Here is a 26,386-nt window from a genome sequence, read left to right on the forward strand (position 1 = left end):
ACTACCAAGCCAATTCTTATACTGGGAAGGAAACAAGCTTCCGGGGACCGGTTTCTGGCATTACAGCCGTCTTCGGCCCGGCTTGCTTGAATCCTGATGGTGCAATGAGCAACGGACTCACATCTGAGTATACCCTTCCACGCTTATGGTGGACAAAACGATTCAGAAAAGGGGGTGGTGATGGACAGAGTATCTGAATTAAACAGAACTCTCATACCCAGTCAACAGATCAGGGCTTGATCCATCACCGTTTTTTAGCTCACTGCACCATCCCAGCTCAGAACCTGGCTACATGCAAATTAGTCTGTCCCTGGCCCAGTGCATCATGGGAACAGGGCAGGCCAAACTACCAAGCCAATTCTTATACTGGGAAGGAAACAAGCTTCCGGGGACCGGTTTCTGGCATTACAGCCGTCTTCGGCCCGGCTTGCTTGAATCCTGATGGTGCAATAAGCAAGGGACTCACATCTGAGTATACCCTTCCACGCTTCTGGTGGACAAAACAATTCCGAAAAGGGGGTGGTGATGGACAGAGTATCTGAATTAAACAGAACACTCATACCCAGTCAACAGATCAGGGCTTGATCCATCACCGTTTTTTAGCTCACTGCACCATCCCAGCTCAGAACCTGGCTACATGCAAATTAGTCTGTCCCTGGCCCAGTGCATCATGGGAACAGGGCAGGCCAAACTACCAAGCCAATTCCTATACTGGGAAGGAAACAAGCTTCCGGGGACCGGTTTCTGGCATTACAGCCGTCTTCGGCCCGGCTGGGCCAGGGACAGACTAATTTGCATGTAGCCAGGTTCTTAGCTGGGATGGTGCTGTGAGCTAAAAAACGGTGATGGATCAAGCCCTGATCTGTTGACTGGGTAGGAGTATTCTGCTTTATTCAGAAACTCTGTACATCACCACCCCCTTTTCTGAATCGTTTTGTCCACCACAAGCGTGGAAGGGTATACTCAGACATGAGCCCCTTGCTCACTGCACCTTCAGGATTCAAGCAAGCCGGGCCGAAGACGGCTGTAATGCCAGAAACCGGTCCCCGGAAGCTTGTTTCCTTTACAGTAAAAGAATTGGCTTGGTAGTTTGGTCTGCCCTGTTCCCATGATGCACTGGGCCAGGGACAGACTAATTTGCATGTAGCCAGGTTCTGAGCTGGGATGGTGCAGTGAGCTAAAAAACGGTGATGGATCAAGCCCTGATCTGTTGACTGGGTAGGAGTATTCTGCTTTATTCAGAAACTCTGTCCATCACCACCCCCTTTTCTGAATCATTGAGGGCAAAAGAACGCATGGTGCATGCAACTCTAAAGAACCACTAAGAAGACATAAGTCCTTAGCAATAGCTACCCTCTATAAAGGGGTTCATGCAGAAGACTAATTTACCCCACACATTTGGGTGGACACACCAGAAAGACCTGGGCCTACCCGAAGTAAACCTTTGGAGCCAAGTAAACCATACAGTCAAAAGTGCAACCATGACTCGTAAAATTATTAAATATGTCCTTCCTACTACTGATTTCTCTCCCGTAATTTAAGTCGTAGTACTCTCTAGATTGGACTGCCCAAACATTCATTCACAGATGAAGTTGCTTTGGGCAAACTGAGCTATACATTAAAGAGCACAGAACGTTTGGGAGGAGTTTTATAAGTTTTTATTGGGAAATAAGCATTTTGATAAACATATAACAAAACAATACAGGTGCACTGAATGGAGAATACATCACACATCTCCCCCAAAGCCCATGAACCAACAGCACACAACATTTGGTGGTACACTGCATCCTCTCAGTGTCAGCATAGCTACTAGCTATGCTGAGTGCTATGGCCTAGTGTTTGTAGATTTTAATGGAGTGCAGCACATAGACTCCCATGTTACATCTCAATCATTTGCACAATGTTTTGGGTTGGCTGCAGTCTTCAGCCAAAGTCTTTGTCTAGCCTCCATGACCAATGCATCTTTGTGCAGACCCTGGAAAAAGACCTGTAGGAAGGACATGGCTGATTCTGGGTACTAGATCACAATGGATACTGAGCCCAAGCAGGGGCAAGGAGACAAGGGATCCTGACAAGAATCGCATACAGGTAGGAGCCACAGTTAAAAAAGAAAAGGCTCAGTCTCGCAGAGCAAAAGAAACGTAAGGCTTGATGAACCATTCCTACTCATGCCGGCAGCTGTAACAGAGATCTATGGGTCTGGAGCACAAAGGGTGCTGCTACGTAAGGTAATCTAAGCAAGGGTTTGGCAGAAGTGGTCCCCCCCTCATGTATTGTGTCATTGAAAGCATGCTTTTAAAGACCTGTTTATTACTTCATTGAATCAGGACTACAACAATCCCAAATTACAGACCTGAGGATCCTACACTGTGAGTCACTCTATATCGCAGGCCTGGGAAACCTGCATGCAGAGATTTTTATAGGACTGTGTGATGTATTCTTCACAAAAAGTCTAACAAAGAAATGGGCACCCAAACCACCTACAATCCAGCAAAGATTTTTTGAGCACCCAAACAAGGACATTTAAACATAGTGTATGAAGAAGAGGTGCCAAGCAATGAATACAACTACAATGCTTGAATCTGTTCTTTCGCAACAATTTAGGCAAGGAACCTGTACTTATGAGCATATTTAGATTATTGGTCAGTGAACACTGCAAAGGGGAAACCCATGTAAACCAATAGGCTAGACCAGTATGCAGTGGTTACTGTAAGTGAGAAGAAACAGCTGATGCTATCTACTGTGCAAACACAGAACAGCGTGGATGAACCTTCACAACCTGACTTGCTGAAAGCTATCTATTACTCAAGAATAACTCTCACAATTGAAACTGATATAATTTCAATGTAGTTTTTGACATATATTGTTTATTTCTTGCTCGACAACTGCCCTGAAATGGGTTTTCTAGACCCTCTGGTGCTAAAGACTAGTCAGCGCACCAACCTGAGATAGAAACCTGATGGACTGCAACCAACCCGCAACCCAATGACTATTTGTTAGATTTGGGGGTCTCTAGTTGGCAGAAGTAGGTACCTTTCACCAAATAGGGACCCTTGTGTCTAATCAGGGTAAGGGGGTACACTCCTAAAATAACCCCTGCTCACCCCCTTGGTAGCTTGGCACGAGCAGACAGGCTTATCTCAGAGGCAGTGTGTAAAGCATTTGTGTACACATACAGTAACCCAGTGACAACACTACAGATGGACACCACACAAGTTGTAGTATAAAAATAAGTATTTTTATATAGACAACAGACCACAAACGACAAAAATCCACAATGCTGTACTTTAAAATGGTAGAAATAGCTTAGTTCTCTTTAGATGTAAAATGCGACACTTTATGTTCAATGTACCTTTGGATGCGTAACGCTAAACAACAAAAGTGTTGCAGGGAAGGTGATGCATCGGTTCCTTAAACGTAAGAACGGGGATGTGTTGGTTCCCTACTGCTGCGTAGGGGACGGTGATGCGTAAGTTCTTCTCCGTGTGGGGTGGTGATGCGTCGGTTTCTTACTGCGCTTCCGTGGCGGTGCAACCCGCAATGCCATGATGCGATGAAGATCCGGTGCAATGAAACAAAATGACATCTTCTTCTTGATGCGACTACGATGCATTCACGTCTGACAGCCGTGCGGTGACTCAACAAATCTTCGGAGCATCGACAGGCCCTGCGACACGCTTCTCCGGTGATGCGACAGAGTCTGCTGCGATGGCGACACTCTTCTTCGGTGATGCGAGGCGCTTCGGTGATGCGATGCGACAGAGGCAGTGGCAACACCCTTCTTCAGTGATGTGACAACAGCGGCTGCGGCGGTGACACGCTTCTTCTTCGTAAGACGCGCTTCCAGCTTCTTGCAACATGCAGTTCCTCAGAAGGCCCAGCACAACAGCAGGCACTTCTAAAGAACTCAGGGGAGCTGGTTGGTGAAGTCTGTTATCCCTGAGACTTCAGCAGGAGGCAAGCTCAATTTCCAAGCCCTTGGAGATCCTTTACAAGTTGATGAAAGTAGCACAAAGTTCCATTCTCCTTTCTTTGGCAGTCAGGCAACCACTGCAGGCCAATCCCCCAAACAGCACTCCCCGTAGGGATAGTCTCCCCTTCAGTTTCTCTCTGGTTCCTCTCCTCAGCAAAGGTTATTCTTGTTTCCCAAAAGTGATCTAAAGTCCTGTGGTCTGGGCCCCAATATTTCTACTACTATTCTCTTTGGTCTCTGAATGCAGAGAGTGTCTGTACCTAGTCCAAACCAGTTCTGGTCAGTCCTGGAGCACTTTGTTTACAGGACTCCTTATTTCCTTTGACAGAGTGGGCCAGGGACATCAGACGCACCACACGAGGTGGAGCCAGCATTGTGGAAGGCAGGCACAGCCCTATTCAGGTCCCAAGTGCTCCCCTCCCACCACTCTACATGCAGATGGGTCTATTCAGCCCTGTGCTGACTCACCCTGTCTCCTGGAATCTCCCAGCCCCTGTCACTCAAACTCCAGACTAGGAATACACAACCTAGCAGAGGTAGGCAAGAAAATACCTACTTTCTAAAAGTGGTATTTTCAAACACAGAATGTTAAAACTAACTTCACTAAAATATGTATTTTATAATTCTGAGTTCAGGCATACTAAACTCGAATGTCTACCTAGTTCCCTTAGTTAGGATTATAAGATGTTATAATCATACTGCCCATTCTGGCCTATGGGGAACAGGTAGCCTGGCAAAAGTGAAAAAAAACGAAACTGGCTGTAATTCACTATCTGGACATGCCACACACAGCAGGACATGTCCTACCTTTTACCTATAATGCACCCTGCTCTTGGACCTACCATAGGGGTGACTAATATGCAGAAAACGGTAGGTTTAGGGACTGGCAAGTGAGTGCACTTGTCCAGTCAACATGACCGTACCAGACTACACACAGGCTCTGCAATGGCAGACCTCAGATACACTTTTACAGGCTGCTTCTGTGGTTTGCACAACCATTGCTGCAAGCACACCAGTAGCATTTTATTTACAAGCCCTGGGCACACGCAGTTCACTGTGCTAGGGTCTGACAAGTATACCAAACCAGCCAATCATGGAGTCACTAATTCGTACATCAATTTAACATAGAGAGCATATTCACTTTAGCACTGATCAGCCGTGGTAAAGTGCCCAAAGTCCTAAAACAGCCAACAACAGGTCAGAAAAAATACAGGAGGTAGGCAAAAAGTTCAGGGATGACCCTGCAAAAAGGTCCAAGTCCAACACTATTACTGAAGTGAGATGTGTTCAAGGTAACAATCAATTCTGTGAGATGTCACAGGGATAGTTACAGGAAGCCAAACCCCCTTTCATCATGCGAAGGCACACTCAAGAACATTAGGAAACCAGGACTATATTTGTATGATTTATTTAAAACCAAAATCATATCCTAGTACATACAAACTGAATAGGTAATATTATAAAAAAACAAGCAAAATAGTGGTAATGATACTTATCAGGAGGGTGAATATTGAAAATTGGTGACAATATTATCTTTATATCAATATCTCCAAACCCACCTTCCTTTCCTCTAACTTAGCAAAATGTATCAGCAAAAGAGCCCTACTTTGAACTTCAGAGATGGTTCACACCCCCACATCTTTTCTGAGCAACAGCACCGACGTTTGGCAAAGTAAGCGCATCTGCTGTTGTCATCTGCGTTTATAGGCAGCAGCTAAGCGCACCCAACAAAGGCTAGATGTGCCCCAGGGTGGTCTTCAGCAAATGAAGTTGATTATAGTTTTGTATGACCCTTAGTCTCAAGTCTCTGTTCGAAGTTCCTCTCTATCTCATTTCATTCTGTTTTTAGTTCTTATATTGTCTCTGAACATTGTTGAACATTTTCAGAATAAACAATTAGCAGCAAAGCCATGGCAGCATTCACTTACACTTTTTTAAACGTAGGATATTTTTTAAAAACAAGTAATGAGAAATGAAGCTTTTATGAAACATTATTTGCTATTTAATGCAATCACTGGTATAGAAAATGCAGTCCAAGTAGAAAACCATAAATACATTCAAGCTGACTTAATTATCACTTTGCAATGAATAAGGACATGAATAAACGTGGATTTATATTTTAAACCTTTTATACCTAAATAGACAGCTCATTTAATTCGGAAGGAGGATACCTAAAAGTGAAAATACAAGATGATTATAACATGTGTTGGGAACGATAATAAAGTATATGTTATGAATATATATTACAGAGTGACAGAGCACTGTGTAGTGATAATTGGGTCGGACTTTCCATAGCAAGAGCGATGTTGGTTTTGTTTTGACGAATCTTCCCAAATGTTTCCGAAAAAAGTTCATCCACCTCAGCTACTTCCTGTAAAATTTCAATGTGATCCGTCAAGTGTGTACCGAGAAAATGAGGCCCCAAAACATTTTTCCCAAATGCAATGTCCATAGGGAAAATTAGACAATGATTCGGAAAAAATAACTGAATAAAATAACACCAGATTTGGTGGACAGCTAGATTTTTACCCAGTACATTATTTGATTTCATGTCCTTTTGTTCAGGTGTTTTTAATTAAGGTTAAAAAAAGAGTTAGCTAGTGTACTTTCACGTTGTTTAGGAGGCTTCGCAAGAGGACGGATGGACTGTGATGCCGTGAGTGTGGGTGGAGATAGAAGCAGAAACACTGAGCTGCTGAACTGGTGGGACACACGAGATACCTGGCAAGAAAGGAAACTCTTATCCTCCAGCACAGGCTAATATCAACATGCAATAAGTACAGTAGGATATGTTCAACATTTCCACACATTTCTTTATTCTTGTGATCTTTTGTTCAGCTCTTAAGTCCTTTGCCAACATGTGTTTTGTCGCATAAGGGGGCTAAGCCCACGACTTCATCAGGGCTAAAAGAGACAAAATACGCAATTGTAAAGTGACATTCTGTCCTTTATATCATTTGCACATCAAAACTGGTGACATTTGAGCAAAGCTATGCCATATATCCAGTTTCTCAAGGTGACTTATGATGGGAACCCATGCTCATTCATAACATACATAGTTTGACATCCTATCAGCATATTCTTTAACAATATATTATACATTTATGAATCCCCCCCGCTCTCCAGATTCAATTGTGCTCTTGATAGGAGTGTCACTGTCTTCTCATGACATGACTTACAGTTCTTGCACACCCTTCTCCTTTAAAAATAATCACTAATAAGAAGTGAGAAATCTATTATTTTACATGCTTGACTGAAAACAGAAAGACACTGGGCTCTGGATCGTGAGCATAATAAATGTATAGTGCTTACCATATGTCGCCCACTATCTTCGTGCCCAGCGAGCGAGTATGCTCTGTCTTCCGCATGCGACCGGCCAGCATGCAGCCTCCATAGATAAATTCACCAAAAGTGAAAGAGGACTGCGGTTTAATTATTACAACTGGTCATCCAGAATTTCGGTCGCCATGTTGAAATATACTACTGAGTGAATATCATCTATTTCATTATTTAAATCTTATTGTCCATACACCTCTATTTGTACTAAGAGCCAGTCAGTGGAGTAAAGAAACTTGAGGGGGCCCCCTTGCAAAAGCACATGGGGGGGGGACCCCATTCTCTGCATCAGTCAAGAGCTCTCACACCAGCGACCCGCCATACTGCAGGGGCTCACCGAGTCATAATAAAAAGGATTCTGGTTCCTCCATTGGTCACATCTGCCCTTTCATCGGACAATTTACATATATCAATAAATACTGCTGCTGCGCCCTCCAGCACAGTTACATAACACTGCCTCCAGCCAGCCCACCAAACACATCCTCCTGCTTGATGACCCACTTTCAAGCGAAGCCCGCTCAGTTGACCACCTCCAAACACAGACCACTGCCTTTGTGCCTGCTACTACTGCATCCATTAACTCTACTCTCACCCCTACGTAACCCGCAGTAATGCTTTTCCGCCCGCCTTTAAAACCACCCCTCGGATGTCAATGCGAACCCATGACTGCCGCCTACTGCTCCCCTGTCCACCACCGACAGAAAGACTGATGGCCGGTCCCCATCTAACCACTGCCTACCAGTAAAGACAGAGCCTTTCAGCTGCGGCCCTCCCCAATGCCACTGTGGTAGATTAAAATATGTTAAACAATCTCTTCAACTGACCACCAAAAACAGTTCTTCCTACTAGCCTCTATGGCATAAAAGCCGTTCCTGCTACTTTTCATCCTTTGCATGATGCACACAATAATATTAAATGTACAAAGGGTCCGATTTTTGTTTGTTCACACCAACATTATTTACACTATGTACCCCACTAAACCATACCTCCTGTCAAAGGCAAACCTGATCCCATGTGTAGCACCAGTTAGCAAGTACCCCAAGGACAAACACCAGAGAGAATGCACGATTCATGCAATTAAACCTATAGTGACAACGTAGCATTTCCCCACCCACTGTCAGCTCAGCGAAGTCTGCAACCTCACAGGAGCCATCAATACTGTCAAAATCTAAAGCGCGTTTCCACTTCCTTTCAATGGCATCTCCTGATAGGTATATCTTGGATTTCTGGGCTGCATCTACCACAGACCACAGCATTCTTTGTCTCCCTAAGACTAACCGAATGCTGTTGGTAAACGATTTTGTACCCCCTTGCTTACTAATAACTAATAGAGGATAACGAAAAACATATATAGTATTTTCTTATGCAAATAGCGTATCAAGCACTTGCTGCCTGCAGTCCTCACCAGTTCCACACGTATCAATATTCTGCTATCGCACCTTCCTGTCAACCCTATTATTATCACTGGATGTTTTTTATCCCTTCTGTGTACTGGTAAAAGCAATACCTTGCACGAAAACAAGTCCCTTTAAAACCTTTGCTATTTATACAGGCTCGCAAAGTTCTTACTTGTTTTACTAACGCTAGTTGTAAAGCAAACAGGTAACTCATTCTCGGATTGGAATTACTGCTTAGAAGTGTGGAAGTTAATACTGAGACGTAGGATGATTTTTTGCATGTCTGCCAGACGCTTGTTCTTTGCTGCATGCGCACACAATACAACAATACAATTTAGCTTAACAAATTGTTCAGAAATGTACCGGAAGGTAAAGAAACAGCCCATATTACTTTTACAAAGAAAAATAGACATACGTCCACTTTATACACCATAACATAAAAGCCTTAGCGTGCACACCTTGTCCAAATCCACGCCACTGAATTCAGCCCTGCCAAGTACCACGCATCTGGCATTAGACTAACGAATTTAAATGTGGTGATCCGCATCACCGCACTGAAATGAAAAATCACGCATAAGAGGCATCGCGCCTTCTCGGGTACCAGTGCAGCTAATCAATGCTGGTGTAGTATTATATCCATGTGCCGATGTCTGTTTTCTGGTGCTTTCTGTAGGAAACTGGCTCTATATATACTACACCAAAATGAGGTATAGTGTGTATGGAGTCCAGGTGACCCCAGAGGTAGACACTGGTTAAAGTTAGATATAACTGTACTCTCTATTTGTGGTAGAGGGGTCGAGCAGTAAGGCAGTATCAGAGGACAGTGTTAAGCATTTGATGTACACACTCAGTCAGCAAATGAACTCACACGCTCAAGAACTGAACTCTAAGCCAATTGTTTTTGTATAAAAATATATACTGTTATTTTATTTTTGGAACCAAGCAAGCCTGGCATAGGTCAGCATTAAATACTTTACAGTAATAAGTTGTTGATTATAGAACAGTTTGAAAATGCAATAGGAATTGTACTTTTTTTGATTTACAGGGGATGCAGTAGGTTGCAATACTTAGCAAATACAGTACATTGAAATTAATAGGCTTTTTCAGTAAATTACAGGTAAGTTACTTTTTAGGTTACTTTTCTAACTCAGTGCAGGATACCTAGATTCAGCACTGGGACATTTCCTGCAAACAGGTAAGTAAATATGGGCCCGATTCACAGAATGAACTTACTACTTTTGGCATTCACAGAATGCACTTACTACTTTTGGTATTCACAGAATGCACTTACTACTTTTGGTATTCACAGAATGAACTTACTCATTTCGGTATTCACAGAAGTTAGGACTACTAACTTTAGGACTCCTAAATGCCTTCTGTGAATACCGAAAGTCATAAAATTAGGATTTTTCTCAATTTAGTAGTAGTAAAGTTAGGACTACTAACTTTAGGACGCCTAAATACCTTCTGTGAATACCGAAAGTCTTAAAATTACGATATTTCTCAATTTAGTAGTAGTAAAGTTAGGACTACTAACTTTAGGACGCCTAAATGCCTTCTGTGAATACCGAAAGTCTTAAAATTACGATTTTTCTCAATTTAGTAGTAGTAAAGTTAGGACTACTAACTTTAGGATGCCTAAATGCCTTCTGTGAATACCGAAAGTCTTAAAATTACGATTTTTCTCAATTTAGTAGTAGTAAAGTTAGGATAATTAACTTTACTACTACTAAATTGAGAAAAATCCTAATTTTAAGACTTTCGGTATTCACAGAAAGCATTTAGGAGTCCTAAAGTTAGGAGTCCTAACTTTACTACTACTAAATTGAGAAAAATCCTAATTTTAAGACTTTCGGTATTCACAGACGGCATTTAAGAGTCCTAAAGTTAGTAGTCCTAACTTCTGTGAATACCGAAATGAGTAAGTTCATTCTGTGAATACCAAAAGTAGTAGGTGCATTCTGTGAATGCCAAAAGTAGTAAGTTCATTCTGTGAATCGGGCCCAATGTTTTGGTTATTTGTGCAATTCTTAAAGAATATTTTTAGATTTCAAAACTCCACACTTTGAATCTTTTTGGAAGAAAATTGTCAATGTTATCCTAAGAAGGAAAAACAGGTTATCGGTCCACAGGTAAGTTATTGACTGTGGGAGTTAAGGTTCTGGGGTTAGACTCTGGGTCAGTGATGCACTCTTTCTACACCCTCAGCAGCACTAGGGAGGCCAGGTGCAGAGTGTTGAGGCCCAATGTTATCCAACAGGGGAGAGGGGGGCCTCCGGTTGGTGGCTGCTGGCAAGCACGCACTGGCTTGTGGGAGCAACGCTCCTAGTGTTTATGTGAGGGCAAATGGGGTATCAAAGTAGCACAAAAGGTGCACCCTCAGCTGCACTGAGGCGGCCAGGGTGCTGTTTCAACGTCGGGCGCCCTGGTTTTTTCAATGGAGAACCTCCGGTTTGCAAAAGCACTGCAGGCAGGGAGACAAAGGACTTCTGGGTGCGACCACCGTTTCGAGAGGTAAGTTGGGAAGTTAGGAGCTAGTTAGGCACTGTTGTTTTGGGCACACAAAGCCATGGGACGTCAGTGCAGGGGTGGCTTTTGGGGTCAGATTTTCTAACCAGCTCCTGGTCGCTGTTAGGGGGGCCTTCTGGATTTAGACTGCAGGGGTCGGCAAGAGGCTTGAGGCAGGTCAGGGGTTGCCGGATATCGGTTCACGATCCCCGGGGTATCCTCCTCGTGGTGTTTTTCCACTCGAGAGGGCCGGGTTCGGCAGGTGCAGAGTGAGTTGGATTCACGGTCTCCGGCTGTTGCCAGAGGTTGCAGTTGAACAAATAGGGTGTTCACAGGAGAAGCAGTCTTTGGGAGTGAAGGCAGGCAGGTCCTCCAGGGTTTTTGAGGTTGCTGGCTGCGGTACACACCGGGATTTTGCAGGAGCAAGTTCGAGGGAAGACAGGCCTGTAGGGCTGGGGCCAAGTCAGTGGGTGTCTTCCTCTTGTTAGCCGGCTGCACGGCTGTTCGGTCCTTCTTCTTTTCTTCTTGTCGTTTCTGGATCTGAGGAAGCAAGGTTCAAGTTGCCCCCTAAATACTAGATTTAGGGGCGTTACAGGTAGGTAGTGGGCAGGGACCAATTGGTCCCTTCCCTGGGGTGGATACCCCCCTATTGTGCCACCCTCCAGTGGTAGTGGTTGGTTGGGTCCCCCATCCTCAAGATGGTGGGGACTCAGAGGTGTGTTTCACCTCGCCTCCCCGACCTGAGGGGTGGAGTTGGCAGAGGTGGGCACACCTCTCTTCCTCACTTGTTTTTCCTGTAGGTACCCCCACCCAAAGTGGGGGGCAGAACCAGTGGGGACCAGTTGCTGAAAGCAGCAAGTGGTCTGGGGAAAGCTCACAAAGGTGGCAAGCCTTTGAAGCTTCCCCTTTGCGACCCCTGCCCATCCTGGGGGAGGAGGCTTGGCGCCTCGTCCCAGGATGTACATTGTTTCAGGCCCCCGAGAGCAGCAGGCTCTCAACCCAGGGGTCCAGACACATGTTTGGTGGCGGCAATATAAGCAGCCACTCAGTCGGGATACTAGAGGTGGGTTCATTTTCAGGGGGCATCTCTGAGATGCCCTCTGTGTGCATTTTTCATTAAATCCCACACTGGCATCCGTGTGGGTTTAATGTGCTGTGATGTTTGATACCACACTACTCAGTTTTCAGTGTAGCCATTATGGTGCTGTGGAGTTCGTAATGAAAACTCCCAGCACCATATACTCTTAATGGCAGCACTGCACTTACAATGTCTAAGAATGGACTTAGAACTGTAGGGGTACAGGGCTTATGCACCTGTGCCCTCACCACTGGTATAGTGCACCCAACTAGAGGGGTGACTGATCAATGCCAGGGCAGTGGGTTGTAGGCATGGCACACAGTGTGCCATGTTGAATCTTCACTTTGTTCTGCACCAAAACACACAGCCTGCAAAGGCAGTGTGTGAGTGTAGTGGTACAGGACCTATAAGGGTGGCACAATAAGTGCTACAGCCCTTAGAGGCGTTCTCTGGTGACAGTGTCCTGGATAACTGTGGTACCATTTACCAGGGGATGACCTGTGGCCAGAGATGCCAATTGGGTTTGTTTCGGGGAAAGAACACAGGCCCTGGGAGCCTGATTGGCAGGGACCTAGGGCACACCAAGTAAAAGTGCATCAGTAGTCTGGCAAAAAGTGGGGGGTTACTGCAACAGAAACCCACTTTCCTACACTTCACCTGTCTCCTAAACGGGAGGCAGTACATTTTGTTATGCAGTACAGCTGCCTGTGTGGTACTCCTGTAATGAATGTCCCTTTTATATGCCCACAATATTTCGCCGTATTTCGTAGTATGTCCATAAAGTTAGGTCTCGCAAGGATTTGTTGCAGGCGCGTGCCATGCACCTGCAGCCCTTTGATGTCAGCTGTTTCGAGTGTGACATCTGCAAGGACTGGTTCTTGACTGGAGCTAGGGACTTGAGAAGGGCACCGGAGCTCTGGAGTGGGTGATATTACCCGGGATAACCTCCGCCTCCCTGCGGGGAGCGATGTGCAAAAATGGCCGCTCTGCATGGAGGAGCCGGGATCTAAGATTCCAACACGATGATACGAGTGCCCAATTTCATTGCTGTTTTGGTGTTAGAGGAGTGGAACTAACGATGAGTAAGTATTAAAGGAATAACATGCAGGAGTCTGTTTCCAGGCTGGTTCCTACTTGTTTTCTTCAAAATTTCACACAGAGGTAAAAGCTACTTTCAGCAGCATACATACCGGAATGAGAAACAAAAACGTTAATTGTGAAGGTCCCGTAACTCCTGTGACCTAGGTGTATTGGTAACTTTTACCTGTGTCAGAGCGTTGATTTCTTCAGATGCAAGATAGATATATAGCTGCACTGATCTGATAGAGGTGTTACATTGAGTAATTGCTTAACGAGTGACCATGGTTTCCAAAAGCGTTACTGTACCCAGGTGACATTGTATTGATACTGCACAATACACTCTCGGAGTGCATAGACCTAACCTCCCCTCCTTGCCATGAATTATTGCTCCTCAGAGGTTAGCGCCTCCAGTCATCTCTCATAGTTCCACCTTGTACTGTGGTCAGTCACCTAACAGCTATCCAACGCCTGTTGGCCCTCCCTCGGTCCTCACTGCTCCTCTTTTGACTAGAGTCTATAGAGAGACATGCTCTAACAGTCTACTATATTGCCTCATCCAGCCTCTCAAGTTCAGGGCTCTGCCTGCTGGTCGCAGGCAGGTGAGGCCCAATTTACACACACACAGAAGAAGCCTCAGGTCCCCGTTCGTCCAGCAGGTATTGTATTAATGCACATACAAATCTTGCTCTGCAGACTAACTGATTGCGCCGTGGGTCTAGCTGCCTACTGTGGCGCAGGGAGCTGTGTCCTAGCTCTAGTCTGGGAGCATCAGAGTCACCACTGAAGATACTGCTTCAGGCTCTGATCTCCCCTCCTCTCACACTCCTGGCTAAATGGACGAAACACTTCAGACTAGGGCAGTCTATACCACATAGTCCTAAAATATGTTAGATCCCAGTTGCACCCTACCTCAGACAGAAGATCACTGAGGACGCACTAGAGGGTAAGTCCAGGGCCGGACTGGGAACCAGAACCGGCCCTGGCAAAGTGCTCGGCCGGCCCCCCTCCCCCCCTCCGGGAGGAGAGGGGAGGGGGGAGAGGTGCGACCGTGCTCTGTGATAGGGCCGGTTTTCGGCCGTTTTTGTTACAGGGCCGTTTTTGCAGCAAAACGGCCCTGTAACAAAAACGGCCCCCAGGTGCCCAAAACCGGCCCCCAACCATGCGGCCCACCGGGGGATTGCCCGGTGCCCGCAACGGCCAGTCCAGGCCTGGGTAAGTCACTGTGTCTTACTGTTATTTTAGCATCCCAGAAATGACTTATTACTCATAGATGAAAGCAGCTCATTTTGGAAGATTTAATCTGACCGCAGATTAGCATTTAAAAACAACTTTGCAGCATTTCTACGCAGAGTAACCAGACATTATGGAAGGCCTGATTGGACTGTAGAAATTTGGCAGAGATCGCTATTAGCATTTAGCTAAAGCCATCTTCCGGTAGCCATCTTGTTGACCATGTGCTTGCCATGTGCTCTTTCCTTCTTCACTGTCACTTGCCGTTGTGCTTTGCTCAAGAACTGGCTATACTTAGCGCTTGCTACTCTGCACATGCTCAGAAGAGTCTGTAGCTACCCATGCACCTGCTCCAGTTCATTACTGTCAGGCTGTTTTAACTGAGGTCGGCAATCCATGGTCCCTCCTTCTTTGTTGACTGTGCATTCTCTGAATGACCATCTATGTATGTAACCTTTCCTATGTGAGCTTGTACCGTCTCCTTTTGAGCTACTGTGTGGGTGTAAAAGACTCATGGTTATTCTACTCCTTGTGCTACTTCATACACAATACATTGTGTGAATGTAGTCCCACCTCATGTCTCCGAACTGGCCCCTCCGATCAGGGAATTTGGTTTTATGCTAACATCATACACGGATGATTCCCAAATTGTGGCAGCATTGTATAAAAATCCGATCTCTCCTGCTTTGTAGTTTCAAAATTGCACAAGTGCGATCAACAACTGGATGAGTATGCATTGCCTGAAATTGAACTCCGATAAGATGGAAGTGTTGATATTCAGTAATATACAGCCCATCTGGAGCAATCTGTGGTGGCCAGCAGGAATGGGTGCGCCGCCTACTCCAACGGTTAAGGCAAAAAATGTGGGTGTGCTGACTGACAACAGACTTACTTTTGGTCAACAAACGAATGCCATTGTGTCTGCCTCACACTTTCTCATAAAGAAAATCAGGAAGGTACTACCCGATATTTCAGCTCAAACCCAGAAAATGGTAGTCACTTCCCTTATTCAGTCAAAATTGGATTACCGCAATGGGCTTTACCTCAATGCCCAAAAGCAGTGTCTGAAGAAGCTTCAAGTGGTCCAAAATTTGGCGGCTTGTCTATTGCTGAATCTGCCTCGGTATAAATCCGTCTCCAATGAGTTTTGCAAGTTGCATTGGCTTCCAGTTTCTCAACAAATCAAATTTAAGGTTCTTTGTTTGGCCTATAAAGCTCTGACGCAGAAAGGTCCAGCATTTTTTCAGAATCTTTTTGTGTGATATCAGCCATCTAGACAGCTCTGTTCGATGGGGGCAAGACTTTTGGTGGTGCCTAGAATTTGGACCTTGCACTGGGGCCGGCAGGGCTTTCATTATAGTACATCCAAACTGTGGAACTCCCTTCCATTAGAGATTAGGAATGCTAGCTCCCTTTTGAGCTTCAGAAAAAATTTAAAAACTTGGTTGTTTCAGTGATAGGCGCACTGTAGGCTACTTGCTGTCCTCAGCACCAAGACACCATTTTGGTATTTGTGCGCTTTATAAATATCAATTTCATTATCATCATTATCATGAGGTTTAATAAATTGTATTTTTGACATTTTAGTTTCAGTGCCAACGTCTATTTGCTGGTCTGAGGACTTGTGTGCAGAGAAGGGCGAACCCCCTAGCACTGGTAGGCCTTGCTGAGGTCTACTTCTGTAAATTGGCACCCAACCAGTGGGACTCATCGGCGACTCAGATGCATAACAGAGGGGTCTTGACGAAGGATTGGAATCTCGCTGCGATGATCGCTGCCTGCGGAGGCCCGTGTCTTGGCAGCCCCTGTGTTTTTCTACTCTTCCCGATCTGACCCTCCAGGTGGTGCCGGTCCTTGACTGAGATCCCTTCTGGTGTTCACCGTGCAGAGACCATTTGGTCGATTCTGAACTTGGCACTTGGAATCTGGAGACTCTTGCCTGGTAAGGTCATTTGATTTGACACTTCTTGTATGTAATTGGCCAATATTTTGGAACTTGCTTGGATATGTATGAATTGAAATTTATATAGACAGGTAATGAGGAGATTTTTCTATAACTTTTTAAAAATTTGAATGGTACATATTGTGTTAAGTGCCGCTTTGCGTATCATATTGTATATGCTGCATTATTCTTGGCATGCCTTTTCCAAGCACACTTCGTAGAATGTGTTGCTTTCTTAGAGGTACCAATATAGAACTAGAACGGAATCAGCCAGCTCCCCCTGAGGGGACACCAAATAGGGATATGTACATTAAATATTGTATTTCTTCTATAATGTACGGCACATTATGGAATAAATGTACTAGTAAGGATCCTGAGTTGCGATGGCCTATAAATGGGTCATTTGATCTTTAGAAAGATTCAGTATGTGGAACAATGTATGTTTAAATGCAAAAGTAGACAAGATATGTTTGACTGTGTACGAATGTGGGAGAATGAAGAGCGCAAACGAATGAAAAGAGAGCAAGCTTTGATAGACAAAGATCAACGAAAAAATATCCATGCAAAAGCGCTGGACCTAAAAAAATAAAGAAATGAAGGAAATAAAAGAGAGAGAGGATAGGTAGAGTCATTTACAGATAAATGGCCAATACCCTGTCCGGCACCCCCTTTACTCTTTACTTAATAAACCACAGGACAATTCCATTTTGTTAGATCTCTCCCCGCCTCCATATACTTTTCCCTTTGCCCCTACTCTTGATTATGATGATGATATTTCTCCTTCAGATCAGGATAAGTTAGGATCGGATGCTCAGCAAGAGACTCACCCTTTTCTGACTGCTGATAGTGCGGCCACTCTTAGATCTGCTGTTCGTAAAGCAGCCTGTGATAACATTTCTGCTTCTGATCTTGTAGCCGATGTACAACAATGGCAAGATAGAGAGAAGTTATATTTTGTAGAAACTTTTGCCACAGAAGTAATTGCACGGTTTAGGAAATATTCCAGAGAGTTGGAGCCTGTTGATATAGCAAAAGATTATAAACAATTGCGTGACGGTCTTTTTCTCCCTTCCCAGGTGGCTGACTTAATTAGACGTGTGGTTAAACTACAAGCTGATGCACTCCATTTGCAAGAGGAGAAAACGGCAGCTGCTGCAGCTGAACAAACAATTCAGACCACAGTGCCGCGAGATGATACTCCAGGGACAGATAAGAATATGTGGTTTATGTGAAACCCATGCGGGAAGCCGCGCCTTTGTACGTCCCTCCTAGGGGTGCGGGAACAGATGATAATAAAGATTCCACTGATGCAAATGGTTATTTTATTTATAATTGGGTTTAAACTCCTTGGAGTAGAGCGGATGTCATGCCTCTTAAAGCTGCTTTGCCTGATCCGCGAAAAAATCATCTGGCCGCTTTCTTTGAAGAAGTTGAAGGAGCCAATAGTTCTTGTACCATGACTTTATCTAATATTGATATGTTTTTTGGGCTTATTCTACCCCCTGATAGGTAGAGATCTATTCATAAAGTCGATGATCATGCAACTTTTGGGGATGTTTGGAAGGTACTAGAGAGGATAGATGCAGAAAGGGAACCCGCACAGAAACTTTAGACCTTCCAAAGGCTATACTAGTTAAATTGAAAACTCTCATTCCTCCTAAAAAGATAGATTGGACTGTGTTAGCATCCTGCAAGCAAAAGAGAGATGAATCGGTCTCTGACTTCTTTACACATTTTGAGGAGGCATTCCACAACTTTAGTGGCCAGTCATTGACAGATGACATGGGCAGGCATCTGTTTGTCGATAAATTTGTCGCGAACATGTTGCCAGGAATAGCTAGTCGCCTAAAGGCCAGTCAAAGTTCAAGGACCACGTCTTCCCCAGTCTCTCTTTTGACTATGGCTCAGTATTATGAATGTCAGGAATTGGAAGCTAAGGGCAATGAGTATAAAAAAATAAGGAGTTGAAAACAAAGGTTACGTTAGCTCAGGCTTATGGTCCATCCTATAGAGAGGTGGCAGAGGCGGTGGTGCGTCGTACTGTCCGAGCTTACCCACTTATGCTCAACCAACTCTGTCTTCTGATCAGTGCGCTTATTGTAAGAAGATTGGACCTTGGGCTGTTGACTGTCAAGAATTGCGTGCTCAGCAGTATCAGCGTGGGCGGGGGCAAATGAGAAGCCGCTTGGGGTATTCAGGGCATAAAGGAGGCATGGATGATCACACCAGGTTTGAAACTGTTGCGCATACTCAGAATGCTTCTAATACGTTTGATAGACAAAACCAAAATCAAATGTTTGATTATTTATCTTCTGATTTGAAGGATTCTGCTTATGCATAGGAATGCATAGGATGGGGTAAGGAATCAGTTGAAGTCCCAGTAGATCAAAAGGGTCCCTATGTTACAGTACATGTTTTGGGTTCTACTGATCGGTTTCTGGTCGACATAGGATCTACTTGTAGTGCACTGTCTAGACAATTAGTTCCAAGGGCTCCCCTGTCTGGCTTAATAATTACATCAATAGGTTTTCGATGGGACACCTTCCCTTAGCCCACTGTCACAACCACTTGCATTTCAGGATGATAACTTTAATGCTCCATGTCCATTTTTGCTTTCCCCTAACACACCGGACAATATTGTGGGTCTTGATATGCTCAAGTATTTTAGGGCTAAAAAGCGCTGTTCCCCAGAAGGTGTGTGCGTTATTTTGAATGTTAACTATCCGGTGGTTGAAAAGTCCTGTCTCATTAGAGAGGATATTGCTTTGGCATCACTCCCTAGTACTCTGTGGGCTACATCAGATACCGATGTGGGGCAAATGGTTATTCCACCAGTGCATATTCGGGTAAAGGAGGGTGCTTCATTACCTCTATTGCCTCAATACAAGATTTATCGAGAAGGTGAAGAGACACTTGTACATATTGTTCATGATCTGATTGAAGTGGCGGTTGTGGAAGAAGTCCCTTACAATATTTGCAATAGCCCTATCCTTTCCATTCGGAAGAAAGACACTGACACTAAAATCTACAGGATTATTATTGATTTGAGAGAGGTTAACTAGATTGTGGTGCCCCAATACTCGGTAGTTTCTGATATCACGACACTCCTTACCTTGGTTCCTCCAACTGCTACTACATTTACTGTGATTGATTTCAAAAATGCTTTCTTCTCAATCCCTATTCATCCTGACAGCAGATATTTGTTCGGCCTCACTTTGAATAATCGATCCTGTAGATTCTGTAGAGTTCCCCAAGGGTATACAGAGAGTCCTAGTATTTACAGCCAGGCATTGAAAAGACAGCTTGACTCTTTTCCTGTGCCGACTGGGCTTGCTCTCATACAATATGTTGATGACATCTTGTTGGCAGCTGATACGCCTGAACAATGTGAAGAAGGAACACTGTCATTACTTTCATTTCTTGCATCACACCATCACAAAGTTTTGCGGAAGAAATTGCAATATTGTAGACAAAAGGTTACCTATTTAGGTCACCTCCTGTCTAAGAAGGGACGGGCACTTACATCAGACCGCATTCAAGCTATTTTAGACACGCCAGTGCCCCGTACTCAGAGAGATGTTCGTGCATTCATTGGTCTCACTTCTTTTTGTAGGCAATGGATACTAAGCTTCTCGCACATTGTTAAACCCTTGTTGGCTCTTCTGACTAAAGACAATCCAATGCCCCTTCCATGGACGAATGAATGCTAGAATGCTTTTCAACTGTTGACACAAGCTCTCTGTTCTGCACCAGTATTAGGCACTCCAGACTACACTAAGGCTTTTACACTCTATGCACACGAGAGAGATGGTTGCGCACTTTCAGTTTTAGTACAGAAACACAGTGACAAGCAGCGTCATTGTGCATATTTTTCAGCTGTTCTCGATCCAGTTGCTCGTGCATTGCCTGGCTTTTTCCGTTCTGTCGCAGCGGCAGCTGTGTCCATACGTCAAAGTGAAGGGATAGTTTTGTCACATAGACTGTTGGTGCTAGTACCCCATGCAGTTGATGCACTTTTGAACCAAACTAAAACGCAGCATTTAACTAGTGCTAGGTTGACAGGATACGAATTGACACTTTTGGCCCCTCATATCACCTTGAAAAGATGTTCAATCCTGAATTCAGCTACTCTGTTGCCATATCCAGCGACTCAGTCCCAGTCACAAGAGCCTCATGATAGTATATTTCTTACTGAGGAACAGACAAAGGGTTGTGTCAACATGCAAGATATGCCCCGCTCAAATGTTGATGGGGAACTGTGGGTTGATGGGTCCTGTTTGAAATTACCAGATGGCACAACATCAGCTGCATATTCAATTACAACACTTCAGATGATAGTTGAGACAGCTCGTATTCCACAGAAGTCAGCTCAGGCAGCTGAGCTAACAGCTTTGATACGAGTGTGTGAACTTAGTACTGACTTGTCTGTGAACATCTATGCTGATAGCCAACATGCTTTTGGAGTGTCTCATGATTTTGGGTTACCCAGGCAGGAAAGGAGCTTTCTTACATCCCATGGGATGCAAATAATGCATGGAGAATTGGTACACAATCTTCTGACTGACTTGACATACCCAAAGAAAATAGCGATTGTTAAGTGTAGCGCACACAAGAAAGTGACTGACAAAATAGGACAAGGTAATGCTTTTGCAGATCACACCGCCCGTGAGACTGCAATGCAGCGAAGCACCACATCTATGTATGTAGTGAAGTCACAGGCTGAACGTTGGCATGATGTCAGGCAGGAAGTGCTAGACATGCCGAGATCTGATTCTGCAGAAGAACTTGAGCAATGGTCCAAGGAGGGAACATTGGATGATGAGGGCTGTTGGAGAAATAAAGAAATGAGTAAGTGGAAACTGCCCACAGCCTAATTACAGCCTATAATTCATATGGCACATGGGCCGGCACATGTTGGAGCCTCCTTGATAATGAAGTTGGTTATACAAGTTTGGGAGCATCCAGAATTTGCCGGCACAGCTAAAGAGATAGTGCAGTCCTTCATAAAAATTAGTGCCCTAAGTAATTTGCTTAAATGTACCTAGCCTAGATCTGTATGTGCAACACGTATATGCGTATATGTATATGTGTGCAGCCAAGAAACCCCTAAGGAAGAACCAGTCCCCTCATCTCATGGCTGAGAATGAATGACTTTGTCTCTGCTTGGAGAATGACACCCCACAAGGGATGTCTGGCCTCTGCATGTCAAAGATTCAGCATGCAGGACCCCGTGTCAGCTTGGAAGGAATTCTCCTCTGATTTGCAGGGGGGAATAGGGGTCTTATATAGAAGAGTGGTCACTCCAGGGTTTTTTCTAGAATTTATATGTTTTGAAAACAGTCACAACTGTTTTTAAAACAATCAATCAATCAAATAAATGTTCTTTATTCTGTTTCTGTATAAAACCATAAAAGTTTTCTAAAACCATACATAGTGTTGAATATATTCTGATACAAATTATTCTTGCAGAAATCACATAAATAACAAGTCTAGCTTTAAAATCTCATACAATACATAAAAATATATTATAAAATGCATAAACAGAAAACTTTAAAACCGTGAAGCAGAAAACAAAATTAAGCATAAAATCCTTGACTAATCTGGGTGTATCACCAACATGCCTGATATATGTCCTCTCCAAGACGGCCAAGTGAGTCCCAAGGGGAAGTAGATAATTTGTGGCCAGAAGCACAGAGTGTGGAAATGGGAGAAAGTCGAGGTTACCCCTGCCCCTTTTTCTATCTGACTGGGTCTGTTTGGCTGGTTGCTTAACTGACTGTTCCTAATCAGTGTAAGACATGTAAAGGTAGCTCAACCACGTGGGAGATAAAAATCTGTTATTGTAACGTGAGGGGCCTGTCGGAAAACTAGACAAACTAAGGGAGCTTGGTGAACTCACTCACATAATCTGTCTGCAGGAAGCCTGGAGCTGGAGCTGTTCCGGGAGTATGCAAACTTTGCAGCAAACCCACCCTACCCTCCTAATGTGGTGGTAGCCCTAGTGGAGGGGTCCCAATCCAAATAAAGAGTGACGTGGCAGTAAAATCCTCTGTAATCTAGGCAGGAAAAGGCGATGTCCTCACAGTAAAAATCGACCAACCTAAAAGCAAAATTGACTGCACAAATCCTCTACGAATCATTGGAAATATCTACCTACACCCAGTGCTGGTTTGGAAGATCAAGAAGGTGAAATCGCTACTAAACCACCAAGCTGAATCTCCCACAACATGGCTACTGATTGGAGGGGATTTTAACTCAAACTTACTCGGGAACAACAACTACAAGGAATGGAAAGAATGGGAAGTAGAATACTGGGGTAGTCCACAAGTGTCCACGCAAGATCAAAGGCAGGTTAAATTTGGTGCCAGTTTTGTGAACACCCTCGAGCTGGAGCTGTTCTGGGGCTAAACAAACTTTGCAGCACCCGCCCTACCCTACCAATGTGATGGTCGCATTAGTGGAGGACTCCCAATCAAAATAAAGAGTGATGTGAAAGTAAACTCCTCGGTAATCTGGGCAGGTCAAGGGGATGCCCTCATAGTAAAAATCAACCAACTTAAAAGCAAAGGTAACCTTATGAATTCTCTACTAATCATTAGAAAGATCTACATACACCCACTGCTGGTGCAGAGAAGCAAGACTGTGAAATCGCTACTAGATCACCTAGCAAAATCTTTGAGCTGAATATCCCACAACCCCTATTTTAACTCAAACATACTCAGAAACAACTACGAGGAATGGAAAGAATGGTAGGACGAATACTGGGGTAGTCCACAAATGTCCGCTCAGGATCAGAGGCATGATAAATTTGGTGCCAATTTAGTGAACACCCTCGAGGCCCTAGGAATGTGCTGTATAAAATGCATCTAATCCATTCTCAAGCAATATCCGTAAATGGCTTTGTTATATAGATGATGTTTTTATGGTGTGGCATGGTACTACTGAAGAACTTAATGACTTCCATATATGGTTACATTCTAGAAACATTAACCTGCAATTTACTCTTGAACAAAATACACGAGAGATGCCCTTCCTTGATATAACAATCAATGTAGACGATAATAATGAGCTGTATACTACTTTATTCACAAAAAAGTCAGCTAGGAACACCTCATTGAGCTACAAAAGCCACCATCCGCAAGCTTTGAAAGACGGGTTACCTTTTGGGCAATTTCTGCGATTACGCAGAAATTGCACCTTCTGTGAAGCTAAAAAACTTAAAGACAAGTTACAATCTAGAGGCTACCCATCGAGACTACTCAGAAAATCAATGAAAAGGGTGTGGTATTACGATTGTGAGGCTCTATTGACAGTGAAAGATTGCCAAAGTAAAACAAATATAGTATGTGTTTCCACTTTCGGTACCCATTCAAATGCAATAAAGAAAATAGTGACAAAACATTGGAATCTTCTTAATTCCATCCCTGAACTTACGCAAAAACCATTGTTTGCCTTTAAAAGAGGCACAAATTTACAGGTTAGACTCATACATGCTTATGAGGATTTGTCACCTAAAAACACTATCGATAATATGAGACAGATAATACCTCTTATTGGTCCTTATAAATGTAATAACTGCATAGCATGTACAACAACAACAACGGTCAAGGCTTGTAAAATTAATGATGCTAAGTTCACAGCAAGGTCTTTTTCGAACTGTAATACCACGAACGTGATATACTGTATACAGTGTCCATGCCTACTGCATTACATCGGAAAAACTATCCAGCCAATCAAAAAATGGATCCTTCAACACCAGTCTCGCATTAGATGTAAGAAAGAGAATGCGCCCTTGGTAGAACACTATCTTCTCTAATAAAAGAGAGAGGGACCCCAAAACCAAAGGGATAGGGTTCCACAATTGACACAAGTCAAAATATAATTCCCTTTGGGCGAATTACCGTAGAAAAACAAATTCTTACAGACAGACACATATAAACTCACCAATATCAAATCATAACAAGGAAGCAATATAAACAATATTAAAAAATTGTGAAAACACTATAATAAAAGTAGATCTGGACAATTTATTAACACACTATGGGCCAGATGTATCAAGGCTTTTGCGACTCGCAAAGGCTGAAAATCGCAGATTTTCGGCCTTTGCGACTCGCAAACGGCCGTTTTGCGATATTTCACATGTATGAAATAATCGCAATTTATTTAATCGCAATTATTTGCGATTCCTTCTTTTGCATAGCATTTAAGGAATCGCAAATTTTGCGATTCCTTAAATGATATGTATGACACATTTTTGGTGTGCGAATTTGTGTAAAAAAATCGCATTTTACCATCAACTTGTAGTTGGTGGTAAATTGCGATTTTTTACAAAAAAGCCCTAATTGGCATTTGTAAGGGTGGCATGTGACACTCATACATGCCCATAGGGCATGTATGTGTGCCACATGCACACACATGTAGATTTGAGGGGTGCAGCAGGGTGTCTTTGAGACACCCCTGCACCCTTGAAATAATTCTCAAATTGCGATTAGCAAATTGCGAATTCGCAATTTGAGAATTACTGCACAATCATTCCTATGGGCCTCCTGGCCCATAGAAATGAATGGGAAAATTATTCCTTAATTGCGATTAGCAATTTGCTAATCGCAATTAAGGAATTTTAAGGAATCGCTAAAAAATAGCAAAATTCTACATACATACCATTTTGCACTTCTCAAATAGCGATTCCTTAACAATCGCTATTAGAGAAGTGCAAAATGGTTTCTTGATACATCTGCCCCTATATTTAGTAAAAAATGGGAAACATATACAGGACGAAACACTATAAAATAAATAAATCCAACATTCCAATAAAAAAGGAGCTACAGGAAAAGGACTAAATTTGAACAAAAATTCAGAATTTTCCTTAATTTCTTATTCCAGTATTACTCCTTAGGCATCGACGCGTTTCGGCAGTGAGCTTGAGGTAATTGAAATTTTTATGGTCAAGTATGTCCCCTAACGTGTACCCCAACGTCTCCATGTACGTGCTTCAAGTACATGTAATTTCCCTCCATGACCGAATATGAAGACGCAAATACATTTGCGTCCAACGTTAACATGTCTTCTTTCAGACCCACCATGAATGGATCGATAATTCGGTTCCTAACCATGCCATGCCAACGTCTTTACATGGTATACTTTTACGTTTTTCCTGGCTCTGCCGAGCTAGGCCCTGATTTCTGTCTCCGAGCCCTTTCTACCTTCTGTCTCTGAAAGCTGCAGCATGGAGATGCATCCCTGACCTCTGCCTTACTTCCTGCCAAGCGAAGCGGTGCCTGGCTCAGCCCGACCTGCCTGCCAAGACAGTATTTTGCCTTCAAGTTATCAGTTCAGCCTCCTCGAAACCACATTCCAGTCTAGTGATATAGGTAAACATATTCCCGGCTGCAGAGCAAAGGGCCAAGCCTTCCTGTTCCTTCACGTAATTCATTGCTCCCGTTACCATGGTAGGCCCATGGCCCCGCGCATTACACTTAGACACATATGCATTCAGTATAGAATAGCCTCTGCCCGAGAGACCTTTTACTTCAGATAAAACATCCTCCAAACACAAGATATCAGATACGTCATAGGAACAGGTCGATCTGACATGCCAGACTTCTGTCTCCTCTACTAGTGCTAAAGTCAAGCCCCCAGCTCTCCCTAGGTCCACGTCAATCACACGCCATATTAATTGCGCGCGCACCCATGTCAAAGGTTTCTGCAGATCCTGCTGAAATTCTCTGTGCATACACCCACTTATGACACTTTCTGTGACGTCTACATTACGTCCACATCATACGCCTCCGTGTACGCCTATTACACGCCTTCTTTCACGCCCCCTGCTACGCACATGTGTT

This window comes from Lissotriton vulgaris, chromosome 10 (genome assembly GCF_964263255.1).
Source record: "Lissotriton vulgaris chromosome 10, aLisVul1.2, whole genome shotgun sequence".
Lineage (NCBI taxonomy): Eukaryota > Metazoa > Chordata > Amphibia > Caudata > Salamandridae > Lissotriton > Lissotriton vulgaris.